Below are 14,063 nucleotides of genomic sequence, written 5' to 3' on the forward strand. Positions count from 1 at the left end.
TGTAACTATTTTACAGGAAACCCATTTGACTCATGAAGAATCTTTAAAATTAAAAAGTAGTTGGGTTGCTAAGGTTTTTTATAAACCACTTACGATACTATGGAGGTCAAAGCAGGAAAATTATTGGTTAATTACATAACAGTTGAGGGGCAAGGCCACGCAAGATGGCGTACAGGAGGCGTTCCTAAGTGGCTCCTGTACGGACCCCTTGTAATCCTGCATCATCCGGCCCTGGGTGCTTTTCTTTGGCCTCAGAACATTGTATCTGTAAATCTGCATTACTCAATCCACCTGTTCTCCTGGTCCCCAGGGCGATACGACATTGTAGACAAGACCTTATATTTGACTTGGGCCTACAAGTTGCTACCTAGAAGTCGGAGTCCTTTCAGCCTGTTTAATCACTGGCTTGCCCTGTTTCTGCTTGGCCCTGTTCTGATTGGAGGCACCCTCTGCTATGGAGGGGGGGAACAAGGCTACCAGGCTATCTCCACACCAAGAGGAGATGGGGGCTGTGCCGGAGGTGACGTCTTGGGGATATCGGTGGCCTGGTAGTCGGATGCCTGCAGTTGTGAGGATCATAGTGGGACTGTGGGGGCCAGCCTGCGGGAGCACAGCAGAGATGTCGGAGGGCATTGTGCCCATTACCCGGGATCAGATCTCCCTGGGTGGGTTCGTATGTGCTGGAGGCTCGGTGGGCTAAGGCGGGTGAGTCGAGGCAGCTCCAGAGTGTTCTGTTCTCTTTGGCCCATTTACTGGGGCAGTGGCCCTGCAATACGGCCATCCACCAGCAACGAAGGAGGAGTGCCCCTGCTGCACGGGATTGACTGTACCTTGGGGCGGCTTGTGGGAACTGGTGCATTACAGGACGCAGTTGGAGACTCTGGTGCGGCTCCCAGGACTGTTGGTTCTCCACGAGGGCAGTTGTGATTTCTGACTATTCCTACATTCTTCAGTTTGCCCGCTGGGTGGTCTCTAGAGTGCCCATCTAGTGGAGCTGATTGCTTCATCTGTGGCACTCTGCCTTGAGTGCTGTGGACCATTGCGTGCTGCAGCTGGGATGACTCTGTACCCCCAGTGGGCTGCTGTCCATGGTCCCCCTTATAAGTTACTCTGCTGGTGCCAGGAGTGGAGAACTTGCCAAATTCCCTGGTTGTGCTGTGTGGGTGGGCCTTGATTATCCTGATTTAGGAGGATCTTGGTGACTGATTGTACGGGGACCCTGCCCCTTGGTGGCGGCATAAAGCAGAACTAGTTCCCCTGGGGTGGTAGTAGTCTTTGGTGCAGCGGTGCTATTTAGCTCCTGTGTTTCCCCGTGGGACATAGTAAGCGGTCTGCGACCCCGCAGGGGAACACCATGGTCCACTACACCACACTGCCATCTGCTTCGCAGCAAAATACCCATCAGGTATCTGGTGGAGGCGACCGGGAGCCAGAGACTTCCGCAGAGGAGCTCTCAAGGGGAGAGTTGCTGGTGTCCATTTAGGGTGCAAGGGTGGCCTGGAGAATAAGAAGGAGCTCTATACTGAGGTGGCTACCTTGAGGGAACTGATGGTTGCAGTTACGACCTACTCTGGAGTCCTGGAGGAGCAGGTGAGGATGCAGACGGAAGATCACGTCGGAATAATGTGTGCCTCCTGGGGAAGTGCCATCGAACTCTTTGTTGAATGCTGGATCCGCAACAACCTCAAGCCCTGTGTTCGTGTGGTCCGGGACACTGATAGTGCTAGATACAACAATCATAAGATATCAGTTTACCCTGACTATACCAATAAAGTGCAAGTGTTCAGCAAAACATTTCTAGAGGTTAAGTGTAAAGTTCTTGGTAAATAAATCCAATGTAGCCAAAAGTAAGTTGAGGAGGTTTAATCAACAGGACACAGTACTGCTCGCTCAGTCAATTCTAGGTTGAATGGTCAACAGAACATTCCATGTGAGGTAATGACTAACAGTGTGATAAACTCCAATTTGAAAACATACAAAGGGAATTAAAGGAACAGGAGCAGAAACGGGGAAATGACATTTCACAATAAAGCTATGTAACACATCTTCCTCCTCAAAATATTAAACAGGAAAATTAATACATTTAGAAACACGTTTCACACGCCATACCTTTCCATCTTGAGTAACAACACTGTTGCCATTTACTTTAACAATTTTTATAGGTCTGCCAAATTTCCCTTCACCTTTGAGAAGCACACCGGGTTTTTGGATCCTCACCCACTCCCCGACAGCAAAATGAGGTACTTTTACTTTCATACGCGAATCATAAAACAATTTACTTCTATCTTGTTTCTGCCTCACAGTGTGGGCAACATCCTCTTGTTTAATCTCTTCAGGATGATGGTTCAAGATCCTCTTGAACCACCAAGGGCAAAATTTGGAAACAGGTTGTCTACCTCTGAGTAAACGGAAGAGTTATACGGTACAACCACAATTTTTCTCTCAATTTATCCTTCCAAGATGAGCCCAAGTTACGTGCCCATAAAATATCTTCCTTTAGTACCCTGTTGTACCTCTCTACCTGTCCATTTCCTTGTGGCTCATATAAAGCTGTGGTGACATGTTTAATATTACACAGCTTAAGAAAATCTGTAATTTCATGAGATTTAAATTGCACTCCATTATCCAAAATCAATACTTCCGGAAAACCTTCTCTCGAAAAAACTTCTTTCAAAAATGTTATCACACTCCCAGTTGTGGCATATGGGACTAACTTTACCTCAGGCCATTTGGAATGATAATCCACAATTACTATGGCAAATCTACAATCTGAGGGTAAAAAATTAAAGGGTCCTGCAATGTCTAGACCCACTTTTTGCCATGGAAATTCTGGCCATTTGATAGGAATAAGTGGAGCAGGGTTACATTTGAGCATTTTTTCACTACTCACACACTCCGGACATTCCCTGACAATTCTATCAACAAACCTATCTAACCCTGGGCACCAAAAATTTGATCTAATGAGTCTTTTCATAGTGGACATTCCTAACTGATTTTCATGAGCCATTGACAGAATTCTAGAGCGGAGTGTCGTGGGTGGAATACATTTCCCTTTCCTGAGTAAAAAATCTCCTTCATCAATCAACTCATCAGAAATTCCCCAAAACGGAAAAAACTCAGCACCAACTTCTTCTTTTGGAGGCCAACCAATTCTAGTAAAATTAATGACCTGTCCCAAAAGTTCATCATTCTCCATCCCTTTTTTCCATTCTTCTTGAGAAATAATTCTGAAATTCTCTTAAATGATTTCAGAAATTTCAGCAACAACTTCTTCTACCTCATCACATGAAGTTTCAGTTTCACATGGGAGCCTGGACAGACAATCTGCCGTAACATTACATTTTCCAGGAAAGTATTCAATAGTGAAAGTATATTCTTGTTGCCGAGACATTAATCTTGCAATGCGAGCCGTAGCATTGAGTCCACCTCCAGGAGACAATATAGAAACTAACGGTTTATGGTCTGTTCTCAAAACAAATTCTGCTCCTCAAATATAATTTCTAAAATGTTCCACTCCCCACACACACGCCAACAACTCTCTCTCTATCACTGCATAGCGTCTCTCAGTGAGATTGAGAGTGCGGGAGGCGAATGCCACATTCCATTCATCCTTTCCCCCACACTGTGATAACACACACCCCAAACCATATAGACTGGCATCAACTGTAAGTATGCACGTTTTTCCTAAACAAAAAGGTTTCAAAGTAGGAGCAGCTGACATTTCTGATTTGATTTGTTCAAAAGCTTGTTGTTGTTTTACCCCCCAGACAAACTCGACATTTTTCCTCCTCAATTCCCTCAAAGGTTCCATCTTTGAAGCGAAATTCACAATGACAGCAGTTTATCCTTCGAATCAGGAGCTGGAGCCTTGAGTATAGCATCAACCAATGATTTTTCAGGAATAACACCGTCTTTACTAAGAGTGTGTCCAGGATATTCAACAGAATCTTGAAAAAGTTTACACTTACTTTTTTTAGAGTTAGCCCATACTCATTGAGAATTGGACAGACCTCCCTTAAATTATTAACATGACACTCTTTGTTTGAGGAATAAATAAGAATATTGTCTTGGAAACATTTCACACATGATTGCATGTTCTTAAAAATGTGACACATGGATCTCTGAAAAACTGAGGCTGCCGATGCCAACCCAAACTGCATCCTTTTAAATTGAAATAGACCATGTGGTGTGATAAATGCAGTCATGTGACGTGACTCTTCAGTTAATTCAATTTGGTGATAGGCTGACCTAAGGTCTAGGGTGGAAAAAACTGTGGCATTACCTAACATACTCACTACTTCATTTATGTTCGGTAATGGATGGCAGTCAATCAAGATATTCCTATTCAAAGCTGTGAGATCAATGCACAACCTCAAAGATTTATCAGGTTTACGTGCTAAAACGACCGGAGACACCCATTCAGAGGATTCCACCTCCTCAATAACTCCCTCATCTAACATCCCTTTCAAGACAACACCAAGTTCTTCTCTTACATTGATTGGCACACCCCTTACTTTCTGCCTGACTGGAATAGCTCCTTGTTTAAGTTTAATTTCATGTGAAAACCCTTTAAGTTTCCCCAATTTGTCTGAAAATACACTGGGAAATTCCTTTACAATATCACAATTCTGCACTTCCTCCACAACCATCACCGGTACCTTACAACGAGGATTGAGTATGATCACTAATTTCCACTGATCCCTCCAACCTAACACATTTACACCTTTTTTTGCTACATATAACTTGATGAAAGCAGATCTTCCCTTTAAATAAATATCAGATGCTAGGAAACCTAACATGTCGATGGCAGAACCATCAAAGCTTTGAGCACTGATGTCTGGAGGAGATAAATATTCCTTAGGCACAACAGAAGAGAATTTGTTACAAAAATATTCTTCCGTGATGATGGACCAAGGAGAACCAGAGTCAGCCATCAACTCTAAATCTACATCGAGAAAATTAACAACACATTTGGGTGAGTTTAATGTTTCATCAATTGAACAAACGTCCACAATCGACACAACCATACCTCTTTCATTGATTGAAACATCTTCCACAGATTGAACGTCTTTAATGGAAGATACTCCACCGGAACCTGCAAGGCTACCCTTTCCTTTGTTAATTGTCCTTTTACGATCATCCTTACAAGCTCTGGCAAAGTGCCCAATTCTCCTAACACTTTATGCATTCCTTACCTATGGCAGGACAAAACTTGAATGATGCAACATGATTCGTACTACCACACCTAAAACACACAATTGACTTGTCACTCCTAGTACCCTGGTAAGTAGTTTTAGGGGGATTATTCACAGCACAGACCTCATCCACAGATTTGTTGTTCCTATCACCCTTAGAATTAGCATCCTCAATAACTTTCATCCATTTGTCTGATTGTTCAAACGCTTTAGCAGTGACAATAGTATCATGTAAATTTGTATTCCCTAGAATCCACAACTGTTCTTGTTTTTCTTTACTTTTAACATTCACAATTATTTGATCTCTTATCATTTCGTCCCCCATGACTCCAAAATTGCAAGAGACTACAAGCGTTCTGAGTGCAGTTAGAAAGTCATCGAAACATTCAGAATCACGTTGAGCTCTTGTATAAAATTTATATCGATTCAATGCTATGCTGGTGGTGGGTTTGAAACGCGTCTCCATGCGTAACAAGGCTTCATCAAAAGTACCAATTTCTCCCCATACTACAGGTAAGGTTCTGAAAACTGCTTGTCCTTCTGATCCTAAACAATGAAGTAAGATACTTTTTTTTCTCATTCCCCATTCTGTCCCCATCGATCGCTTTCATATAAGTTAAGAATTCCTCTTTCCATCTTGACCATGGAATAGGAGGATCACCTTTTGATTGGAGGAATTTGGCTGGAGGTTCAAATTGCATGGTAAAAGAGATAGCACAGCTGTTATACACACAACTTATGGAATATTATTGTTTTCATTAAAATTGTGATGAATAGTATACTAACTGAACATTAAACAGGAAAAGTTGCAAGTTAACACAATTGTATATGTTAGCTTGGGCTGGTACTGTTTCTTAATATTAATGAAAATATGTCAAAGGTTGCACAAAGAACTATTCTTGCTAAATTACTTGTAATTAATAGCTGTGCACATCAGCGTGATGTGCAACAAAGGGAATAAGTTCTTACAATCGATGGAAATACATTAACGTGCAGGTGTTATCCTTGCTTGGGTAATAGATGTACACATGGTATGTGATGAAAGGAATAACCTCTGGAATTGAAGAAATTAAAGTACCTTGAGAATGAAATTTCTAAAATGTTTGGAAATGTCGTGCGCATCGACATAAGTACGATGCACAACCGGTGTTCAAAAACGCCTCAATCGCATTTTGTTTCCGATGTGAATGTAAACAATGTCTTCAAAATGGCCAAAAACGTGGAGATGAAAGCACGCAAACGCACGCAAACTTGGGTCAACGTAGCGTGCGTCAAAATGAGAGAATCTTGAACGTCAGCAGTAGAGTGACTAGCACGTACTCAAGACGTATCCCAGGACAACAAACGTGTGTTCCACTGCGATCACCTTCTTGCGCGTTAATCGCGTATCCAGGACAATGCGAGGCGCGCACCAAAAGTTCTCCGTGGCTTGAAGGTAACCGTACGATTTAAAGGATGCAAACCTTAAAATGTCCCAAAATTGTTGTAATTGGTTTACACGATGATCCGACTTGTCAGAAAATCGACGAACAGCTCATTATAAACTGGAAACCATGCTCTTCACAGCTATATAAGGTAGTTGTAGATCGTAGGAAGTAAGAGTCCAAAAACAATTCCAATAAAAGAAAATCCCGAAGTAGTTGTACTGCTCCTGTGTCCCAAGGTAGTGTAGCAAGTACAGGTTACTCGTCGCCAATGTAAAGTTCTTGATAAATAAATCCAAAGTAACCAAAAGTAAGTTGAGGAGGTTTAATCAACAGGACACAGTACTGCTCGCTCAGTCAACCCCAGGTAGAATGGTCAACAGAACATTCCATGTGAGGTAGTGACTAACAGTGTGATAAACTCCAATTTGAAAACATACAAAGGGAATTAAAAGAACAGGAGCAGAAAAGGGGAAAAGAAATTTCACAATAAAGCTATGTAACATTAAGACCAAGCTCAAGGCGATGGGCCTATGTTATATGTTGCTGTATCCTGAGAGGCTGTGGGTATTGTCAGGGACAGGTCGCATTTCCTTTGTTGGATGGATTCTGCAGAGTCACAGGACTATGCTTGGGATTATGGAACCCTAGAAGGCAGGGACTGAGTCATCCTACCACCTGAATACCCATGAGCCCGGGACCGACTAGCTATAGTGTCTCACAGAGGAACAAGTGATTAGACACACCAGAACACAACACTCCTAATCCTCTCAGGAATCGTGGTTGCAGCACACATACTTTCGCTCTCACACTCGTACTAGTCCACATGACAGATTCACGAGGAAAGTTTAAAATATTTAACTATCGTGCTCTAGTATACAGTATACGTGCCACAACAAGAAGAAAATGCCTAACACAAATACGGTTAGCATAGCATGTAGTTCATAAATCATAAATGGAGCTGCCATTACATACGACAGTGTAACCTAAACTCCCCCCCTTCTACAGAAACAAAATGATTATATATTAGAAGATCTTCAGGTGTTAACAGCAGACCCCATACTTTAGTTTACACAGATGAAAGCTCTACATCTCAGGTGCTGTCAGGATTCCCGCTCCAAGTGTGTTGTTACCTATCTGTGCATACCTATATGACAAAAGTACGGGTTCCCAAACACCAGCTGCATTCTTTTTTTCTTTCTTGGTGCAAAGGCCTGACCAAAACAGAATAACAAGGAGCATTGTAGTTCAACTTTGTTTACATGTTCAGACTAAATCCCAGGAAGAACAGAATGCAAAAACAACACCGGGTTCTGTGTGAATGTACGTTGTGGCACAACGCAGACTGTGTCTGCAGAGTAACGTGGGCAAAGCTGAGGGCAGTCTGCAATGTGTTCATGCTAACATAGGGAAAACAACAATGGGTCTGCACAGGACATGTGACACTTTGACAATCCTGATGATGTGTGGCGGTGGCTAGAAGTATGGGACTAGTTGCCTATTGAGAGGACGGGCTCCTGGAGGGTTGAAGCTCAGAGGTCTGTTGATGCCAGTGCTTCTGCTTGGAGGGGAAGTGAAGCTGCTGAATCTGGGGGTGGACAGTTACTCTGGGAGAAGTTCCCCATTCAGGGTTTTCATTAGGGGCGATGTAATAATGGTACAGGCCTCGACGGATGATCGGTCGCCAGCCGGTGGAGAGTGACTCTGCTCCGGAGGCTCTGTTGGTGCAGGATAACTCCGAAACTTGATTTATTTAACCCATGTTTCACTTACTGTGCCTATTTGCTGTCTGTTTCAGTATTGTTTGTTGTAGGGGGTGTACTATATTGCTTATGGGTAAAGATTTTGCTGTTGCAGGGGGCGATTGTTATGGGACTTTATACTGGGGGCATGCTGTTCTGGTTTCGTTGTGACTTACTTAACGTGCACTCGGGTTCTCTTTTTGTTCAAGGGTGTTTGTGGGTCGCCTCTCCATGCTTACTGGTAGGCCATGGTTGGGATTTTTGGATTTAGGCTGTGGGTCCTGACAGCAGGAACTGTATTATATTCGCACTATGGTGTGTTGTTGATATACTGCCCATCCAGGCTGGGGGAGTTGGGACAGTTACCTTGTTTTCTGACCCTATTGTTTGTGGTTGTTTATCTTTTGATTCTGTGCCTAGTCACATATGGTGTATATGTACTTCTTGCTGACTAGCATTTCAGTGGATCCTAGTGCAGGTATGGTGGCAGTTGGGTTGGCGGTGGAAGATTGGTGACCCTTATGGTTGATCAGATCAATATTATAACCAGGAATACCATGGGACTCAGAGATGATTCCAAGCGCCATATGGTCCACACGTTCCTCCGACGGCATAAGGTGCAGATAGCATGTCTTCAGGAGATGCACCTAGTAGGAGGGGAGTTCGGAAACTGAGTAGGAAATAGAAGAATCAATCTGACTCTTAATCCTCGTATCCTGGGTGGGTAGCCATTTGAGTGTCGCCAGGGGTCTCCTTTAGGTATATATATATAGTGAGGCAGATGTGGAGGGGTTTTACTGCAGGGCACCCTGGATGGCAGGGATATTACCAACTTAAATTCATATGCCCATAACACATATGATCAGCATTTTTTTGTTGGGATTCAGGACCTCTTAGAGTGCGGTGTGGGTTCCCCTTTGTTCTGGGCGGGGGACTTCAATTGCACCTTGGATGGGGATACGGATAGGTTTGCTCCCAGGCAAGGTGCTAAACCTCTGATGGTGAGTACTCTCCAGGAGGTAATGTGTAATTTTGGTTTACTATCTGGCTGATGAGTGTTACACCAGGGGGCTTGAATACACCTGTCACTCCTGGACTTATAATAACTTAAGTCTCCTGGTCTGATTCTTAGTTGGAGGGATTGATCACTCGTGATTAATTGTGGTGACTCATTTAGGGTGGTTCCTCTCTGATCATGTCCCAGTGCAGCTCTTGGCCATGGCGTGGGGGGTTACACCTCTTGGAATTCATAATTGTCAGATGTCTTCTGATTTCTTGATGGACCCGGTCTGCAGCGAGACGCTGGCCACTTCTTTGGATGGATATCTGGAATGGAATTGGGGGACTATGGTCACTAGAGCTATTGATTGGGAGGCGCTTAAGGCGGCAGTGCGAGGTGAATGTATTGGAACTGTCTGTGGAGTGCGGAGGCAGCTGGAAGCTGACCTGAAGGCGCAGGAGGGTAAACTGGCTGACCTACAAGAACGTGAGGCAGGTTCTGTGGAAGTGCGCAGGTCCATGCTGGGGATTCATAGAGAAATGCAGGATCTTTGGGATTCTCTATATAGTACTACCCTTAGATAATATAGTCAAATGTCACATAGGGAGGGAGCTAAATCGGGTAAGCTGTTGGCTTGGAATCCCTGGTGTGAGACAGAGATACCTCCCATTCTGTCAGTTCAGAATGCTCAAGGGACTTTACAGACCAGGCAGCCAGATATTTTATCTGCTTTTCTAGATCATTTCAAGGGAGTTTACCAAGCTGGCCTGACAGGTCTGGTGGGGCAGATGGAAGGAATTTTGGATCAAGTTGGGTTACCTACTGCAGCTACAGCAGACCCTAAGGCTGGATTTGGAGGAGGGGGTTACATTAGAGGAGCTTTGTCTCGCCATTGAAACGCTGAACAGATTTAAAGCTCCGGGCTGGGATAGGTTCCCTGTAGAATTTTAGCAGATGTACTCTACCATGCTCAAGGAGAAATTATTGGATGCAAAGGGAGTGGGGATTCATTCGGCAACCTTGAGGGAGTGGGTTGTGGGCCTAATGGTAAACCCTGGGGAAGACTAGGTAGATTCTTCCTTGTTCAGACCCCTCCCCAAGCTTAATTTGGACCTTACAATATTGTGCAAGATGCTGGCATCTAGGTTGAAGGAGGTGGTTCATGAATTAGTTCAGGAAGATAGATCAATGCGGTTTCATGCTGGTACATGGTACCACCTACAATCTGCGTAGACTCACCCATATCCTGCATGACACCTCGGGTACCGTAGAAGAGATGGCCTTGGTTTCCCTTGACCTTGAAAAGGCCTCTGATACGGTTGAGTTGGGATATTTAATGCTGGTGCTGCAGGGTATGGGGATTGGTCCCAATTTTTGGGCCTTTATGAGACTTTTGTTCACAGAGCCTTCTATTCAGGGCAGGGTGGGTGGGGAGCTCTCAGAGTCGTGGACAGTGGGCAGAGTCACGAGACAGGGAAGTCCTCCTTCACCCCTTCTCTTTGCGCTTGCAATTGAGCCCCTTGCTTTGTTGTTACACAGGGAGATGACACCATGGAAGCTCCAGGTGGGAGTTCCTACTCATGTGGTATTGCTGTATGCGAACAACGCATTCATTTATGTTCAATCTCCCGTAGGGTTGGTACCGCTCTTAATACAGCTTCAAGGGGCTTTTGGTGGGGTCTCTGGTCTTAAAGTTAATGTACAAAAATTACTTTTGTTCCCCTTGGGGGCATTAGTAAGGAGACCCCTAGACAGCTGCCTCTTGTGGGGCTCCGTTGGGAGCCATGCAGGTTTCAATGGTTAGGGATTTGGGTCACACACACTGAGGCGGAGCATAAGCTTAAAAACATCTACAGTCGTGGGTGGGCTTGAGAATTTGATTGCATTTTGGAATAAATTCCCTCTCTCTGTAATGGGTAGAGCAGTTATAGCGATGCCTGTACCTCATGCAGAATTCACTTTTCCCACTTAAGGCCAGGTTCTTTTGCAGATTAGATAGCTTATTGGTTTCCCTGATCTGGGCTGGACATCGCATCTGGGTGGCATTGGCAGCACTAAAGAGGGACATTGAGGATGGGGGTATGGCAGTCCCTGATATACAGCTTTTTGATAATTCAGCATATCTGCAGCATGCAGCACATTGGTTGACGGAGACATCTAATTTTGAGAAACGGCTGCTGAGGAACGGGATTGGAGGGGGACCTTGGTGCAATAATTAATGCAGGAAGCCGGTCAAAGCATCCAGTGCCTTACTTAGTGCAGGTCAATGCTGGGATCTGCGAGGGGGGGGTCCAGAGAATAGTCCGGAGAGCCCTTTTGATAGAGAGCTACAACTATGGGTTCTGGCCCCATTTTGAGTTATTGATGCTGATGGGTCCATGTCACAGCAGAAAGTGGGGGGATGCCGGGTGGTGGTAGATCTTTATCAGGGGCAGACTTTTCTCTCCTTCTAGGAGGTTCTGGACTCCTTCTGGGTTGGCCCATGTAATTGTTTGCACTATGCTAAACTAGAGAGTGTGGTGAGAGAGGTGTGGTGCGATTTTCCAGTGGTGCAGCGGATCTTGGATGTGTTGGGCGGCCTCATCAGATGGGGGAGGGGAGATACCTGATTACCCATTTCTGTAGGGCTCTTAGGAGTGATATGGTCAAGTAGCCATACCAAGCAACCTTGGAGCATGAATTTGGGGAACCCATTTCGTATACAGACTTGGCCCATGCTGCGGCCTTGCTGCACACTGTGTCTTGTAATTGTAGATTCAAGCAGCTTCATTTCCATTTTTTACACCCCACTTATGTATACACTGAATAAAATGGATCCCTCTTGAGGAGCTAAATGTATCCTCTGCGGGGAGGTGGAATCTACCTTCCTGCACCTGGCCTGGGAGTGCAACGAGATCCAGACTTTCTGGGGGCAAGTGACACCCAAAATGGAGGGTGCCACAGGTGTCGCAATTCCTCTTGTGCCGCTTGCATGCTTGTTGAGTGTGGTGGGCAGACGTAGAGGACGGAAACTTCCATATAAGCTTGTGCAGTTGGCGCTTCTCCTAGCAAAAGTTTGCGTGGCTATTGGCTGGCTGGACACTAGTGCACCACTGGTGACTCAGAGGCTGAGGGATTTATTATGAAGAGGTGTGGTGGAAGAACAACACATGCAATGTCCCCGCACTGATGATAAGGTGACAGAGGAGATAATACTCTGGGCCCAATTACTAGAATGCTTCAAAGAAGATGGGGACTCGGATACGGACAGTAGTTCGGTGGCTGAGTGAATATTCTGGTTGACGATCATGGCAATATATATGTGACGACCAGGTGGGCTTTATGGTATGATTCTTTCCTGATGTTTTTTGCTCAATTATTTGGTTAATGTGAATGAAAGCTGGGACACTCATGGCGCTGCAATATCTAGTATGATGATTTTCTTTTCATTCTGTATTTGCTTCCACCCCATGTTCATTGGTGTCTTCTGTATAACCTAAAACTTTGGCACTGTATGTTATTTACTGTTTTCATAAAAGCAATAAAATACAGTTTTAAGAAAAATGACCTCAAAGTTAAAAAGAACACTGCAAAGTAGAAACAATATATGGCAATGATGGTATTCAAGTTCATTAAGATGTGGACATCGTAAAAGAATTCTTCACCTTTTCTAAAAAAATTATATTCTTCTGAAACTTACCCTACTTGTCATGTTATCTACCTTTTCTTGAGATCAATTTACAGACCAGACTATTCAAATGTGATGAGGATATCACCCCCCATGAGATCACTATGGGTATAGATAGTTTAAGAAGGGCAAGTCTCCATGCCGGGATGGTTTCATAACTGAATTTTTCTTACCCTTCTCAAAAGCTCTATAATCAAAATGATATCAACTCTTCAATTAATTTATTACATCTGGTTCTTCATATAGAACATTTGAATTTAATTTGTCTTATCACCAAGGAAGTATAGGATGAAAGATTATGTACAAACTACGGACACTTTGCCCATGATTCTAGTACATATTTCCCTGAAAAATTAAAAAAATAGACTACAATTTACAGACATTTTATGGAATAATAAAAGATATTGTACATCCTTGACCAAATTAAAAAATGATAAAAACCAAGGTTGTGTTACCTTTTCAAATTTTTAATTCATATCACAAAACATTTAGCTTCAAACAGATTTCATACTAGCTAAAGTCTGAAATCGATGCGCTCTACCTAGGGGTGGATAGAATTAGCATAGTTTCAATCCATGGAATTCCATGGAATTACATTAAAATTCTGCAGAATTTCACTAGGGAGCACCACAATGTACAGTGCATACTACTAGATGCCCCTACATAAGTATGTAAGGGCACCAAGGGGTATCCACTCCAGTGCATACCCCCGGTGCCATTGTATACTTATGTAAGGGCACCATGGGGTATGCAGTGCACTCCAGTACACTGCATACCCCTTGGTGCTCTTTCATGCTTATGTAAGGACAACAAGAGTTATGCACTGCATTGTATGTCAGTGCATACCTCAGTGCCCTTACATAAGTATGTAAGGGCACCGAGGGGTATGCAGTGTACTACAGTGCAGTGCATACCCCTCAGTGCCCTTATATACATATCAAAGGGCAACAAGAGGTATGTGCTGCACTGTAGTGCAGTGCATATCCCTTGGTTCCCTTACATAGTTATGTAAGGGCACGAGGGGTACTGAGGGTA

This window comes from Triturus cristatus, chromosome 2_1, assembly GCF_964204655.1.
Source record: "Triturus cristatus chromosome 2_1, aTriCri1.1, whole genome shotgun sequence".
Lineage (NCBI taxonomy): Eukaryota > Metazoa > Chordata > Amphibia > Caudata > Salamandridae > Triturus > Triturus cristatus.